At 34.7% G+C, this 17,817-nt stretch overlaps 1 long non-coding RNA gene across 1 annotated transcript in view; it reads left to right on the plus strand.

Moving 5' to 3' along the window:
- Positions 1 to 17,817, plus strand: part of LOC145682760 (uncharacterized) — a 780,074-nt gene that overhangs the window by 439,342 nt on the left and 322,915 nt on the right. Inside the window, exons 7-8 of the long non-coding RNA XR_014130953.1 lie at positions 1,913 to 1,936; positions 16,753 to 16,764. This is a non-coding gene — a long non-coding RNA (uncharacterized LOC145682760). The remainder of the gene's footprint in view (positions 1 to 1,912; positions 1,937 to 16,752; positions 16,765 to 17,817) is intronic.

Consider the following 17,817-nt stretch of genomic DNA (forward strand, 5'->3'; position numbering starts at 1 on the left):
CTTGCATATTCTTAGACATACTCATAATTTCTAATATATTTTGTATTTACCAACAAATATAAAATAATTCAAGTCTTTTCAAAATGTTTAGTATAATATCATATTACCATATTCATATTCAATCCTGGAAAGATAATTGAAAACGTTCATGTGACATACGGTGTTACGAAAAGTCTGTTATCATATCTTACTCTTATTATGCATACAAGCATTACGTGAAAAATATGGATTCTAAATATGTTCTAAGATAAAGAAACACGATCTTTATATTTGCGTTGGAAGGTGGATTTTATCTCATGGTATAACATGTGTTCAGTATACATTTAACACTTAGTATCTTTGTCCCTACAACGTATGTTTTACATTTTAAATGCATTATAACGGACGTACTCGACATTCGTCACTACTACTTTGAAGAGAAGTCTTCATTATCCATACAGACAACATATGTCACCACTACTACTATCCAGTGCTCCTTCTTTCTAATTGAGCTCGACATTTGTACTTTGATAAAATGGCTTCCACATACATCCATGATTATGTGGATGCTTAGAATATTGTAGGTGTGCTTGGTGAACTATCAGCAGTTGACGTAAGTCACATTGATTTAGAAGGAGATGAAGATCAAGACTTTCTGTTAGGATGGAGTGGCGGAGAAAGCAAAACTAGTTCTGGGTTGGGTGATGTTAATCCTTGTTGCTGGATGAACCATGTGCAGGTTCATCTAATAGCAATGTAAAAGAAAGTGACAGAAGGTGGTCCAATCGTGATGTCCAACCGTATTTTCCTGTTTGCAAAGTAACTGTAGTGTTTATCGTTGTTCTTGATCCTTCATTTACTCCGTTAGATTGTTTTTCTACTTTGTTTGGAGCAGATATGTTCAAACACGTGGAATTGGAAACTAATCTTTTTGCTGCTTATGAAATGGAATTGCTGGATCGTCAAGGAAAATTTAAACCATGTTCTGTATGGCACAAGTAGGTTACAGTCAAAATACTAATTCTAATTAGGAAATTTTTATAGTAGTGAGAAGAGAATGATATGTATTATATGCGCCAAATATTATGATATAATTACTAACAGTACATTTGCATTTTTTTGGCAATAAGATGATACTTGCATGGTTTCAGTCATAAAATACCATTTTTGTAAACCTTTTTATAGTTTCGAGAAGGTAAAGGTCCATCCTTTCAAAGACTAGTTAAAGATATTTTCATGGGTCGAGATAACTAAGATAGCATATGGGGCTAAAACACCAGAAAAACCTCCACAGCCATAACATAAAACATAAGGCCCCTCCTGCGGGCTAAAATACGAACAACGTACGGCGTACGGACATAGTGCCATTAATGTTATAACTAAATTTGTAATGTAAAGAAGGAAATATTCATAAAGTCATTTTGTAGTTGATATATCGATTGCAATACATTAATATCATTGGCAAAACTTACTGTAATAAAAGCAGCGTATGCCCAAAATCTTTGACAATGCTTCTTCATTTTGATTTATTTGACTCACTTGAAGAAATATACAGTTAAGGGTGATTGTGATAGTATCATAGTTTGGCATTTATAGTCTCAACAGTGACATTTATTACAGGATTCTAGTATGTTTAATTCATAATGATAACATTTTATTGTTTGGAAAATGCTGCTACCACGTTCTGTGTTGCATATATGATGGTGATTTATCAGATTGTGCTTTAATATCATTATATGCCCAAAATATAGGTACTCCCTTCACGATACTTAATAATACAATTATATGCATACAATGATCCTTTTTTAGAAAGAACCCCGTACCTCATCTTGTTACAGTACTTATGTTGTAATCAATATATAGAGAAATTATCTATTTGAAAATTTTCATTTAAGACCATTTTTTACTAAACGTACAATTCTCATAATTTCAGGGCAAGGACGAAAAGATTTGTCAGGTAAGAATTGTTTAAGTACACTTATTCTTTTTGATAAATCTATCTTAGCTACGCCACTAGGGTTTGCGATTGTGTTCTATTGATAACCGTGAACGTGCAGCTATTAAAGATAACTGACGAACGAAACAAAAAACTTCTTCGTACTCTCAAATTAGAATATCATTTTGCATTTTAGGTTAAAATTCATGGTTCACCCCTTGAAGCCTATTTTGGTATATGAAAATCATATTGTAGATTTTCTCATATCTTGTGATTCCGATTATTTTACATAATGAACTTCGTGGGGGAAATTGTGTAAATCATGATATTTCACATCGTATATAATTTGTAGCCTATCTATATAGGTCGTTTTGCTCTCAAAGTTAGGTGTATAATTAATTACGGGATACCTTTGATGGTGGCTTGCGAGGTAAATATATTGATGGAATACATTGAGAGGTAAAACATTTATTCGTCTACCTAGAAAAAACAACTTCAATATGATTCAATTTTTAACTAAAATAATGGATAAAATACATTTTAAGTTATACTTCAGTTCTCGTCTATTTGGTTCTTTCAGTAATGCAAATAGTATCTCGAAATTAAGTACTTTCAATTTTAGATGTCCCTTGTCTTGCCAAAAAATTTGCAGGTCTTGTCAAGGTAAAGCAATATTTGGAGAAAGTCAAATATCTCATCTTTTACGACAGTACAGTAACATATATTTTCTCGCTTCAGTCATATGTTGGTGCTCAAATTGAAATGTATTAATTTTCTCTCTCGTGGGAGAGTTGTTTTTTTCTTTGATAAGAACTTTGTTCGTAACTGCATTTAGATTTTCTATTCTTGGTTTTATTATTCTAGGTTGTCTTCTTCCCTTCTCTGTTGACAGGGGAAATGGGAGAAATGTATTCGATAGGTACTTCGACGAACCGAATATGTGTCAGTTACGATTAGTAACGTAATCTTACATGTGTGTATAAGAAATGAAATGAAGTGAAATTCATGGACAAGCTGTTCATTCTTTTTCTACAACCTTCATTATCTCTCATCGTTCGTTAGTTTCCTTCAGTACTTCTTCGTACATTTTTCCTTTCGGCCTATTATATGCGCATGATTCTGCACCCAACCACATTCGAATTTTTTTCCAGCTTGGATAATTCACTTCATCTCAGCGTCTACCACTCTGACACGTAAGTTTAATTTCATTAGAGAGAGGAAAAAGAGAGTGAGGAAAAAGAAGCAGAGGAAAGGAAAAAAAGGAGAAAGGAAAAGGATACCACATGTAAAGGATTACTGGATAATTATAGAAATATGGTAAGTGAACTTGAATAGTTGTTAAGAGGTGATTAATGTTCGAAGGTTATTACTTGAGGATAAATTCTGAAAAAATCCCGAAGAGACAATTGTTCCCTCATACTACTCCAACCTGGGTCCAGCCAACTGCACTAGTGAGAGTTGTTCTAACCCAGCCCAGGAGACAACAAGTTTTAATTTAATGGTTTGTATATTATTTTGAAATGTTAAAGGACCTGTATCCAATATCTAAATATTTATAATGGAGATCGAATACATATCAGCCACGGAAAAAAATAAAGTAATGCATATATTTCCCACAAATAAAAATTTTGAGATTTCTGAAAAGAGTGTAGCTATTTAGGCTCATTATGTTATTTTGGCCTCTCTCCGAGAGAGGTTTTAAAATATTTTAAAATTAGTTATGTTTCATGACCTCCCTCAGATATTAATACATACAACATGCTATTCTACACTTATTATGAACAATACCATAGTAAACCAATATTAAATAGTACCACTTAAAACTAAATTGATCATTCATTCACACACACTGACATATATACAAAACAGCGTATCGGCATGGATGAAAAAAGTTTAAAGAAATCATCTAAGTACATTTATTACATCTATTAAAGTTTCAAACAGAATTTTATAGGCATGCAATAAACATACATATAATTATATCAACAAATACACGAGGTTGAACAATAGCAATCCAAGGATATGTAACTACATATATTTATATATGTATTAACAGACAGATTAAAAAGAAGAGAAATTATATTTAATAAAGTTTTCTTAAATACAAGTCCTTGAGGAAGTATAGTATACAATATGATGTGTGAAAGATAAAAATTGAAATGGTTAGAAATGAGTTTTTCTCTCATATATAAAAATATTTAAAGTAAAAATACGAGTTCTGTCTTGTACTCTCATACGAGCTATAATATTATACCTTTTTCCGAATCATCCTTTCTGGTGTCCATGCTTTTCACTTCATTTCATTTCTTATACACACATATAAGATTACGTTACTAATCGTAACTGACACATATTTTCTTCGTCGAAGAACATATCGAATACATTTCTCCCATTTCTGGGATCTAGAGAGAAGGTTTTGTCACTGACATCAGGGTGACGGTTACTTAATCTGTCATTTACTTACTATCCCATTCACTGACTATTTTTCGGTCAATATAGTACAAAATGATTTTGGACTGGCTGGTATACACATTTATCGTTAGATTCACAATATATATATATATATGAACGTGAATTTTTTAATTTCAGATTTTTTATTAATATTGGTATTATATTAACCCGCAGTCAATATTTTTAAGCAGTTAGGATTAGCAAAATTCCTTTATGTATTTACCATGTCCGTATATATAATGTGTGTGTGTGTATCTGTATGAGAGAGAGAGAGGGTCCGCCCGGGAGACATAAAGATCACTGCTATGCAATAAAGATGTTAGATTCACTATTATGCACAAAAGTTGAATTTGACTGTATCATGCGTGTCTTCAACTCCGGATTATTCTTAACTAGTATGATTAGAATGTGTTCAATTTTTACATCATCTCCGAGACGTAGCCATCTTAATCAGAGACTTATGCTATGGACGTTCCAGTAGTAAGCCAAACGAGTGAAATTTGAATCCAAAAGTTATAATTTCACCAATGCAAATAAAAAAAACTAGTTGATGCTTTGAGAAAAGTGCTTTGAGAAAATTCAAGTTATAATGTATTGGGACGACAAAACTATAAATGAAGCTCAGACGTATAAAAAACTGCTAGAGTATAAGAATGCTTGTTTATCTTGAGCTTCTTTCAGATGTGTTCTTGCCCATCTGACCTTAATGTACTTCAGAACATTATGCAATAAGAAATACAAATGTTGAAAATAGTGGAAGACGTTTGTAGTCATTTCCTGCATTCGAATTTCTAAAATTTGAGTAAATACTGTACTGAGAAACATTCCAGCATCATGTGAAATTCATTTGCTACAAAAAAAACTATAACGGAACATCATATGACTAAATAATTACACAAATAGCAGATATGTTTGAATCGAATGAAATACCATGTATTTACGCACTTCCATGTATTTAGTTTTCTCTACATTAACTTCTAAACCCATGTCCCTGCTAGCGTTTAATAAGATCTCTGCATTTCTTTATATTGTTCTCCGGTCATCTCCTATTAAATTTACATCTTCAGCATATGCCATAACCTGGTGAATACCGTTCAATTCTACGTCCTGGTTGCTATCTGATTTTCCTTATAGCGTATTCCAGGACAAAGTTCAATGATAATGGCGAAAAAGCATCTTCTTGTTTCAGGTTATTTTCGACCTGAATGCTCGTGGACAAAAATTTTGATACCCGGACTTCACCTTGGGATTTATTTAAACATGCATCCAAATAAGAAAATAAATAATAGTATCATCAGTAATTGATACTATTGCTTTTAAATCTTAATATTATTTTAAATAACAATTTATACAATAACAATATATAACAAATCTTTTTCATAGATCATAAGAACAGTAATTAAGATTTAAACGTAAATATAAGGATTATTTATTGAAAATAAAAGACCAGTTACTTGAATACATGATAGACACGCCTGAAAGATGTAAACAAATACTTGCTTCTGATTGGCCAAAACTGGAATTTGTAAACAAATCCTTATCTGTGATTGTGCGAATACCTGTCCACGATATTTGAAGGGAATGTCTAGGAATCCTTATATATATTTGTTTGTTTATACAATTTTATTTCCTTAACAGATTTTCAATAGCTATTTGCTAATGGTTACTTAGAATTCAAATGTATTTTTATTTTTTCTTTGTTAGTAACACGTTGAAATCTTTAAGTTTTACGTCCCACGCTTATGCCGGTTAGGCTAAAGGAGACGGTGATGATGAGAGATGAGTGAAGTGGTGGAATGAAGAAAGTGGGAGGAACTGGGAGAACCCCGAGAAAACCCACGAGCACGGTGTTTGTCCACCACAAAGTCCACGGGATCGAACCAGGGACCCCAAGCACCGGAAATGAACGCTCTACCACTTAGCCGCCGCACCCCCTAGTAACTCATTGAGATATTTGGATTTTGGAATTATGCAAAGATCAACTTACCAGTAGAGCGATTTGTCCAAATCACTCATTTCAATCACAGTTGTCCATTTTTATGAGCTAATTTAGATATCTCTTGTCAGATCTAGGTCGAAACATTTTCAAATTTTATATTAATTAAAATAATATAGAATCAAATTAGTATCTCTTATAATGTATTCACAGTTATAAAAAAGCATTGAAATTGGAATGAAGGAATTTGAAAAGCCAGCAAAACATACAATAATATAACTTCTGCATCCATATTAGTGCGAAACATATATATAAAATACATGCAAACTATATTTCCTTTAAGATGCTTATTAGCAGTACCATTTGACAACATCAGATATTTGGAAACAAACTGCAAACTAAAACACTCACCTTTAAACGAAATTAAAAATGGGGATTAAAGAATGCATAAATTGTTTTTTTTCTCATCTGAAATATAGCCACTATAGATGGTGTGAAGGCGTTAAGTTTAAATGAATTGTATATCGAATGTTAATGTTCTCAAAATGGAAAGGAAAAATAACCATAACACAAATGTCGAAGCATTTTCCCTAAAGCAAATGCTCGTACTACAAATTAGTTTTGGGGAAATAAAATATTTCTCAGTTCTTCATATAGTAGGGAATAATCTTCCAAAATTTACCTCCAGTCTTACTTCCGCGAATTTTTTTATAGTCCGCCATTTTAGGCAAAACGAGGATTAGGCCAAACTAGAAAAATAAACACACTGCTGAACAAGACTGCACTTATTTAATATAAAAACACATTTACACGTGACGTTTCGATCTTCTAGCCAAGATCCTCATCAGACGTACACTGAGTGATACAAAAAATTACTCAAGAATATATACACAATTCATCTCTATATCTGCTCTCTCATTGGCCCGTTCAAACAGCCAATAAGAAGCGTGGAAATCTATCTGAACTGACCAATGGGACAACATAACATTTTACCAGAAAGAAACAACAAGGAGCAAACAACCATTGAATACATTAATTCATATACATATTTCTGTATTTATCAATAATATTTCTCCATTCTTTATTAATGGTGATACCTTTGGTCCAATTCATTAAGTTTACATCCCCTTCCTTTTCTATCCACCAGGCCTCTTTCCACTTTCTCGGCCACAATCTTTTTTCCCGTTCCAGTACAATAACTTCTTCCCAGTTAACATCATGTCCCTTTTCTTTTACATGTTTAAAGATTGCGTTAGTTTCTCTGCCATATTTTACATCACTTTTATGTTGTTTAATTCTTTCTTTCAATAATTTCCCAGTCTCACCAATATATTTCATATCGCAATCCTTACAATTTATACAATAAATGACACCTTTCTTATCTCTCTTTTCTTTTTTCTTCCCTTTGCTTTTGACCATGCCCAACAACGTTCTGCTACCTTTTCTATACACTTTGACCCCTTGCTTTCTTAACATCTTCTTTAAAATCTCGGTATCTTCTCCTAACCCTATAATGCCTTTCCATACCCCCTCATTGTCCTCCCCACTTTTACCTTTCCCCGAGACCACAGATGCTTTAACGATATCCCGTTTACTATAACCATTCTCATAGAGCTGTCTTTTAAAGATTTCCACATTCTCTTCTACATTTTTGTTACAAATTTTGGAAATTCTTTCTAACATATTTGTTATGAAATTAACTTTTGTACTCCTATCTACATTACTTCTCTTATTACAATAAATACCAGCACTACATTCTTTTTGATACCATTGAGTCTTAATGCTCTTCCCTTCCTTACTCATTAAAATGTCAAGATAACATAATACACCTCCCTGCTCTGTCTCTAGTTCTAATTCTATTCCCTTCTCCTTATCTTCAATACTGCCAACGAACTCTATCAACTCTTCTTTTGATCCTTCCCATATCCCAAAACAATCATCAAAATCGAATCTTTTCTTTCCCCTTTTCTATCACATCCTTCTCCCGCACATTCATAATGATATCAGACAATACCGGACTTATCTTAGATCCTATACTTAAACCATCCTTAATCTTATATATGTCATTCTTAACTTTACAGAAACCAAACTCCCATATTAAGTTGAGGGCTTTTCTAACTTTTTCCCATTTCCAGCCTTTAACACATTCTCCCCCCATAACTCTCTTAATCGTATCAAGTATAGCACTTCTCTTTAGACTAGGGAACATGGCTTTAACATCTAAACTAAACAAAATACAATCATTATTAATTTCAGTATTACTGGTGTAGTTTATTACTTCTCTGTAGTCTTTAATTGCCAAAGTCTTTTGTCTGTCTCTTACCCACTCTAACACTGGTTTCAATTCACTTTCTAGCGGTTCCAAATAATTATTCCTACAGTCCATAACTGGCCTAAGCTTTACTTCCTTTTTGTGTATTTTTGGAAAACCCTTTAACACGGGCACTCTTCCATCTTCATTCATCCATTTCTAAAGTCCCTTCCTTTTACATTCTTCTTTTAATTCTTCTATAATTTCTTCTTTCTTCTTGTCAACTAATTCATATTGTCCATCCACCAAATCCTTCACCTTGTCCTCATACCACGTTTCATTCATTACCACTGTCGCCCCTCCTTTGTCAGCTCTCTCTACCACTATGTCCTTCCTTTTCCTAATGCTATCATATCCTCTTCTTTCTTCTTTTGTCAAATTCGAAGATCTTCTATGGATTTCTTTCTTTACCAAAACCATTGCCTTCCTTCTTAACCTATCTCTGTCCTCTTCTTCTTTAACTTCGTTCAACGCTTCTTCTACAGAATAGACTATGTCATCAACACTGCTCGTTCCGTCTTTCACTTTAAATTTACAACCCAATGAAAGAAAAGATTTCTCTTCTTCTGACACTTGCACTTGCCCTATCACCACTACCCTTTCTTTGGTCTTCTCCTCGCTTATGCCCAACGCTATTAATTTGTTTCTAAGTCTTTCTTCCACTTTGCCACTAAAACACACTTCCCATTCTCTTAAATATTGCACTAACCAGTCTCTTACAAAAATAGATGCCAAATCTACACATTCTACTTCTAATTTCTGTGTAAAAGCCTTACTCACGTTTAGTCTCTTCTTCAAACCAGCTGTCAGGCTCCTCACGTTCTCCATCTCTGTTCTCCTTATAAGCGTCCTTAACCTCACTGACTGTCCTTTTATGTTACTCCTTTGGATTCTCAAACTCCTAGGTATTACTTTCTTTTCCATACACTTCTGCAAAAACCCACTTGCTGCTCCATGTTGATTTCTCTCCTTCTTCTGTTCTTCCACTTCTCAACAGCCCTTTTCAGCTTCGGGCCCATTTCAAACTGACACACAAACATAGTCAACGTCTTGCGAATGAAATCAGAAAAATAAACACACTGCTGAACAAGACTGCACTTATTTAATATAAAAACACATTTACACGTGACGTTTCGATCTTCTAGCCAAGATCCTCATCAGACGTACACTGAGTGATACAAAAAGTTACTCAAGTATATATACACAATTCATCTCTCTATCTGCTCTCTCGTTGGCCCGTTCAAACAGCCAATAAGAAGCGTGGAAATCTATCTGAACTGACCAATGGGACAACACTAACGTATGCCTAAAATAAAATCCTATTAGAAATTCATTGCATAGAAGCATAAGGACAAGGAATTCCTTAGGTTGTCAAGATAAAGACACAAGATGTAAACATTGCTGAAATGTTCATTATCGATGAAAATAGGACGCCATAAGTCGAAACATTGAAATAATATAAAGACTTTAATAATATCTCTCAAATAAATCTTTTAGCTTTTCAGCTTTAAATTCAAATAAATGGTTAGCAACGATAATATTAACGAGAAAATTATTTCACCTAGATTGATTTTAAATTTTGGCATCGTCAAAAATTAACAGAATTTCGTTGGCATGGTATGAGTGATTAGTTCTTAAAATTGTATGCGTTCTTGTTTCACTAAATAGACAAACGCTACTGTTACTGAAATACAATAAAAGAAATATTTGAAATATATTACAATACATATTAACCTAGTTTTAAAATACATAAGACAAAATATCAATACACGAATATTTCACAAAATCAAAATATCACTTATACGGAAATACTTCAGATTCTTCGTAGAAATCTGTTAAAATATGCAATAGCATTAATACATGTCATAAATTCACAAATGTTGAAATATTCATCAAGCATAAAATACATTATAAATGTACTACAATAGAAAATAATTAAATTTTAATATCTAATATACACAGAAGCATATGTCGAAAATATAGGATATGAATACACAGGCTACAACGAAATCTCAATGTGTGCATAAAGAAGGGGAAAATTTCCAATAATTACCGAATGATGGGTGTCCAAGTATTTCATGGTTCACCACGCCATGTCTACCTAGAATGTAGCTTCGAAAATAAATTTAATCTTCCCTTATTAATATACCCTAAAATTCCTTCCCGAAGAATCGGTAGTATCAAGATGCTAAAGAAGCAGAAAGAAATGTTAATAAGAAACCCAAATAGTTTGGATTGATTCCAAGAGAAATGTTTAGTTACGGTGACTACCGCAAACGAAGGATACGAACGTACGTCTTGAATACATATCTTCTTGTGTTTCCTACGACAAGGTAAAAACTACATAAAATCATAACGTAAAACATCTTAAAACTTAACAGTCAAAAACTTTAATAAAAAAGTCTACTGAATCTGGCTTTTTTTCTCAAAATAGGCCTCTTCTCAATAGAAGTCCTCCAGTCAAGTTCGAAACGATCAGTTTGACAAACGAAGGTTGCCAGTAAGAAGTATTGAAATAATATTTCAACAAACGATCTCCTAAATATAAAGATAACAAACGGGTAGATATCAAATTATTTGTTTGAACTTGCTTTACCTGGGAATCATGTTTCGGGTTGCTATCCACACTTTCCTCTTCTGCTTCCTCATTGAGTATGGATAAATGAAATTTCCCGCTAGGAGTAAGAGAAGTAAGATTATTGGGAGTGTCAGGTGTTACTAAATTTAAATCTTGTAAAATTTGTTCTGCGGGTTGCCTTTGTGCCAAGGTTAACCAGATTCTGCAGGTTTCAGGCGTCGGATTCTAAAGCTTTGTCCTGTCCATGGAATGCAAACCTATATATTCACCTGTTGTGGGGTTAATAAATATTAATATAAGGTTTAAAAATTCTACAAATACACTAAACTATACCTAAGTAACTTAAAAGCGAAAATTGAACATTGAATCTAGTTTTAATGAAGGTCTGAGTGACGGCAATGTGACTTTTCATAATTTCGTTCGTTTTCCGGTGATTTTTGTCATTATCGGGATCACAGAATTGTCTATTGTTTATATTTTTTCGATGATCATTTCTTCGATCCTTAGAATCACCCTTAAGTGGTTTTGGTTATTTATTGTAATTATGAAGGTTACAATTCCGATTTTGCTCATGGTTAGTGTTCTGATTACGAGAACGTTGTTGTCGATCGTTGTTGTCACGACCATTTGTATTTCTCCTGTTCCAATTACCGTTTCTTTGAGCCTTGGTATTATTAACTTTCTGATTGTAATACCTATTTTGATTCTTATTACCATAACTGAAAGATCTCTGATAATTTTGAGAAGTTTGATTCTGCCTATTGTTAAAATTGTTACCCTGCGTAAGTTTTTCCTCTAGTTTGTTGAAAATAGAATGCTTCTAATTTCTGAATAGACGCCAAAATTCTCTAATATTAGTGCAAGAATGTAAATAAAGTTCCGTACGAAATCTCTGAGGTAACATGTGTATAATGTTTGTTAATATCAAATTCTCGGGTAATTGCGGTGTCAGTTCTTTAAGTTTGTTAAACTGATCTAAAGCAAACTCATGTACTGAATCATGAGTCTTAGGATTGAATCGAGTTGCTTTACAAGCTGACTGCCTGTGCTGTATCGTCGCGTCTCCAGAGAAAGATTCAACTAACGCTTTTTTAACCTCTTCTAAAGTTTTAAATTCCTCATTACGTGTGTAGTATCAGCTTAAGGCTACACCCTCCATTACATGAGGTATGCCTTGTACTAAAGCTTTTTCTGACAATTTTGCAACTTCCGGGGCTAATGCTAACTTGCGCAAATATGTATGTACTGACTTAGTAGCGGGATAACCTTTCAACTTAGGTAAATACGCAATAATTTTCGGTCTTTTGGTTTAGTTGTTTCTACTTCCCTATGTCTAGTTTCACGATTATTACGTCTAAAATTTCTGTTGGTAATGGCCTTATTATGGGTTTCGTCGCTACTGCTAATTTCACTACGTTCGGTGTAAGCTGAGTCACTGTTAGATTTGTATCCAGTTCTGACGTGAATGTCACTATCAGTATTGGGTTCCGATTCCGTGATTTGTTTTCTGCTTTTTCTACCTTTTGATATACTAACGCCAAATCGTGCCTAATTTCTCCTACTTCCCGCTGTGCTTTTTTAATTTCAGCGTTTTTCTCGAAAGCCTGTTCATTTTTAACTTTGACATGATAATCTAGTTGCCTAATTTCTTCGTAACACATCTGAAGTGACTCATCGTTCTTTCGAACTTGTTCTTTTAAATCTACAACTTCGTCGTCTATTTTGTCTAAATGACCTTCCGTTTCTCTATGCGCTACGAGACAACGTTCTTTATTAGCGTTACAGATGGTATGATTAGCCTCTATCTGACCTTGTGTCAATTCTAACCTTTAGGATATACCCATTAAATGATTTGTGTTTTTAGTGACTTTCATTCCCATTGAACGTACGTCGCGAACCATGAGCTCTATCTTATCTCTATTCTGCTGAATAGCTACTACATTACGTTCGATTCCCCTCTGAACTCTTTCAATATTTTGATCTACTTTATTCTCTAACGTTTGTATTCTATCAGCTATTTTTGTGGTTCCTTCATCGCATTTGATGTCAACTGCTTCTATTTGTGCTCGTAATTTGACAAGATTCTCTTCCTGACTATCTAATTTTTCTCTTACTTCTGCAAAATTTTCCCTGCTCTCATTCTGTGCCTGTTCCTGCCTATCTAATTTTTCTCTTACTTCTGGAAAATTTTCCTTGTTCTCAATCTGTGCCTGTTGTTGTCTATCTAATTTTTCTTCTTTCCTATCTAATTTTTCTTCGGTTTTCTGAAAATGTTCTCTGTTTTCAGCTTGCATTTGTTCAAGTATCTTAAGTAAGTCAACTTGTTGGTGAGCCATAATGAAAATACAACTACTAGTCGCAAATAAGAAATGTAAATAGAATTCAAATAAAGTACATATACTACAGAACACTGTATGAGTACGAAAATATTGAAGTTTAATATTGTTTGTACTGAGACAACATGTAAAAAGAAAATATGATTAATAAAATTTCCTATTCCAATATTACTACTACTTTCAATATATATAACTACTGTCTCCATGCACAAATCATTGACGGTCTTGGCTCGTGTCGCTAGATTGGGCGTCATTTAAAATTGCTATCTACCGTTTCCCTTGTTTGCTGGCTCCCGAAGAACTCCCTAAGAAAAGAGCTGATAACAATTCTGGTGCAGGCTCATACTCTGTTTGGGCGCAGATTGATATCATGGAAATATGACAACTGATTTGACACGTTGGCGCTTTTGAGACTCAGGTTGTACGCTACATATCCAGAAGGTACTTATTTGTCCTTTTGCTTCACATTCTATATATTGATGTAGCACCACAAAGTTCTTCATACTATCACTTCATACAATGTCTTGCACTGCCTCTCTCTATTACGAACTTTTGCTAGCTCCCCTTACGATGAACTCTTATTGCTAATTCCCTGCTCCTACTGAATCCCGGGAACAACCCGTTCTCTACACTTAGGGTTGACAATGCACTCTTTCAAATAATAAAGAAAATGTTAATGTTTTCTGCATTCATAGACCATGCCAATGAGTCGATGTTATAATAAAGAACACTGGCAACATTTAATTTGATCCCGTGAGAATGTAGCTTGGAAATAATACTTAAAAAAGTGTAGTAGTCTAAACTAATAAATTCTTCCCATTGTTATTTGCTTTTCATGCACTACTGTTATACATAAAACAGTTTAGAGAAAAGGAGCGAACGATGGTAATTGTATGTATGAGTCATTTCACTTACGACTCCTGCAGGACATGAACACTTGTTCTCACGCCAGGAAGGATGGCGTAATATGAGTGCGTGAGAACACGACAAACACAATATCATTCACACAAATATCAACTTCATATCCAAAAATATTCCCAATCTTAATAAATGTTATTATTAAAAAGTATATGCGGAGCAGTCATGGTGACGAAGACTATAACTTGGAAACTTTTTTAAGGAAAGAAAAAATAAATTTGCTGCGACGAAGCACTCTAGCTAGACGATAAGCGTTGCATTGAAAAACAACAAGTTCTTTGTTCTATCGTGAGAAACGATAAGATACGACTGAAGAACACCTGCATATACAAAAAGAATTGAGGTTCTCACCAGAAGGAAAAATAGCTGTTCGTTTCTATGAGTAAAGTAATAATTTCGCTGCATGAATAAAAGTTAAAAACAAATACACTGGTCGTCCGAAAACATAGTTTTGTGGCCGGGCAGACCGTCACAATTCTTACTGACTTAGCCCCCTTACATATTCATGGCCCTCCCAAACCTCTGATGCTGGTTGCGGGCCTGGTTGTGTGGCGGTGAAACTGGCTCTTCAGTCCCCCCACTTTCAGGACTTTCCCTCCGATTTTACCCCTGCTGCTAGTAATCTAATAAGCATAATATGAAACCAATCACATGAGAAGGCATAAAAGTCGACGATTCCCGCGTTGTAAAGGCGCTACTGACGCCAAAGAATATACATTTTCATTCAGCTTTTAATTTCTTTTAAATTCTGTAATATTTTAAAAACATTTCCTACACTTGAGTAAATGAATTTCAAATAGTGTGTTTTGTGTTATAAACTAAATAATTTGAAATAAGTTTTATTTCTAAAATTACACAGTAATGTTGAGTTAATTTGGAATTCATTGCGAAAAGTTCATTTCCTTTTGCTCAAATACATAGGTGAAGTCAGGCGTCATCTGCCCTACCTGACGAACCGATAGTGTTGGATACACACAATTTATTAAACTTTCTTCTTTCTTTAAATAAATAATTTTTTTCTGCTGTAATTGTACATGACTCTCTTGCTAAGAATGTCTATAAAAAGTGTAAGGAGTCTGCGGCAGTGGTTCTCAACCTAATTCCCATTTTGACCAGCTCGTGTGAGTACAAGTCCGAGCAAGTATGAGTCCAGTCTAGACAGGTGACCACGAGCCGCATTGGCCGCGAGCACGAGTGATTGTGAAAACAGTCGAGGAAAGTGGTCGGAAGCGCGAGCTCAATTGAGGTAAGTGATCGCAAGCCTGAGTGAGAGCGAGCCCAGTTGAAAGAAGTGAGCACGAGTGCGAGCCAGATTAGTGCAAAATGTAAATCTATGGTTTTTGTCCATGGCTGTTGTCTGTTTTCGCTCACGCGGTATTAGCGAGCCCAAGTGATAAGCATAAGTGATCTCGAGCCCAAGTCAGTGCGGCGGCAGTTGAAAGAAGTGAGCTCGAGCGTGAGCGAGCGTAGTACAAAATGTTCATCTGTAGTTTTTGTCAATGGGCTGTTTTCGCTCACGCGGTACTTGCATGTGCTACTTTTGTCCATGCGCGGTCTTTGTCCATGCACTGTTTTTGTCCTTATACCGATTTATCAAGGAAGAGTGTCTGCCCATTATGCCACCTGAAACACAGTAAAGACATTTGGGTTGTCAAACTTACGGGACTTATGATGTAATTCTTTCTGACTGCTCTTTTCTAAGGATGTCTATAAAAATTGTAAAGTCTGTGGCAGAGCCTCTAACCCTACTTGACCCGATCTTGTGAATGCAACCCCGAGTGAATACGAGTCCAGTCGAGGGATGTGAGCACGAAGTCAAGTGACCGCGATCGATTGCGAGAACAGTCGAGGGAAATGGTCGCAAGGTTTAGCCCAAGTGAGGTAAGTGATCGCAAGCCTGAGTGAGAGCGAGTCCAGTTGAAAGGAGTGAGCTCGAGTGCGAGCCAGATTAGTGCAAAATGTTCATCTATGGTTTTTGTCCATGGCTGTTGTCTGTGTTCGCTCATGCGGTATTTTCATGCGCGGTTTTTGTCCTTGAGCGGTTTTTCTCATGCGCTGTTTTGACCGGATACCCATACCGCATTCGTATTAAATTACCACGCTGTGTCATTTGTATAAGTACTATTACATAACTTTAGAAAATTACACTAGTTTCCTATTTCGGTGATTTATTTATTTGTGTTTATCATTTTGATTAAAAAAGTTATGTTTCAACCAACATGTATACATGTTATAACATATGTTATGTATTATCTACCAACTAACCTACAATGTATATGCTTCTAATTACTCTTTCATGTTTTACAGGACGTGGGGAGTGTAAGTATATAACTTTTGAACATTAACATTTTTGTGTTCTAATAATATTAATATTAGTTTGACCACCAAAAAAGCTTTCTACATCCCAATTTCTGTTCGGAGCACCTCAACTCATTGTAGGCATAGTAAATGCTAATACATAAGTAATTGAAACAAGAGTTACTTCTATTCAATATGTGAAAATAAGCGCCCTTCCTCAGAATTGTTTGTGTTTAAACTTCTGTAATGAATGTGAAAATAATCGAGTAAATGTTAAATTTATTGTTACTGCTTAACCCTTCTCCGAGCAAGACATTTTTGTAACGTAGACGGCAACCGAGGCCTGTGAGGCCTACTACATATTTTAAGTGCAGGACACTAAAAATTCAATGTCTATTGTAACATACTTGTCCGACTAATATATATATATTTCTAAACCAGCAAAATTTTATGTAATCCTTTCCTTAGCCAAACAGAATAGTAAATCCAGTAAACATATTTTTTGTAACGTAAACGGGCAACCGGGTTCTGTAAGCCCAGTATATACTTTAAGTGCAGAACACTTAAAATTCAATGTCTATTGTCACATACATTTCCGACTAAAGGTTACACTAACCACGTGTTCAATATATAATTATGTAACCATTTGATCTAATATTTAAGTGATAAAGTGATCTAGGATTTGCACTAAAGATATGCGGGGTCCCTTAGGCCCCGGTTGCCCGTTTACGTCAAGAAAGGTTTTGAACATTTTTGAAAAATGGTCCATTGGTTTTACCAACTCGATATATTCATGATTTTAACTTTGATTAAGGATAGATGAATTCAGAATTTCATGTCATCGAAAGAAATGTGGTTATTGAGAAATTCAAAACAAATGAAGTTACTGGGCCTGGGAAGCAACTGTTCCCCGCATAAGGGTTAAATCCTCGATTAAAGGTCGTTGAACTGATTTTGAGTTTAACGTCCCGCTCAGCAGCGAGGTTATAAGTGACTTGGACCTACTGATTATTGTGGAATCCGAACCACATGGATTACCGCCCGGAATTGAACTCGGGTTTCCCACGCCAAAGG

This window comes from Thermobia domestica, chromosome 4 (assembly GCF_964235325.1).
Source record: "Thermobia domestica chromosome 4, izTheDome1.hap1.1, whole genome shotgun sequence".
Taxonomy (NCBI): domain Eukaryota; kingdom Metazoa; phylum Arthropoda; class Insecta; order Zygentoma; family Lepismatidae; genus Thermobia; species Thermobia domestica.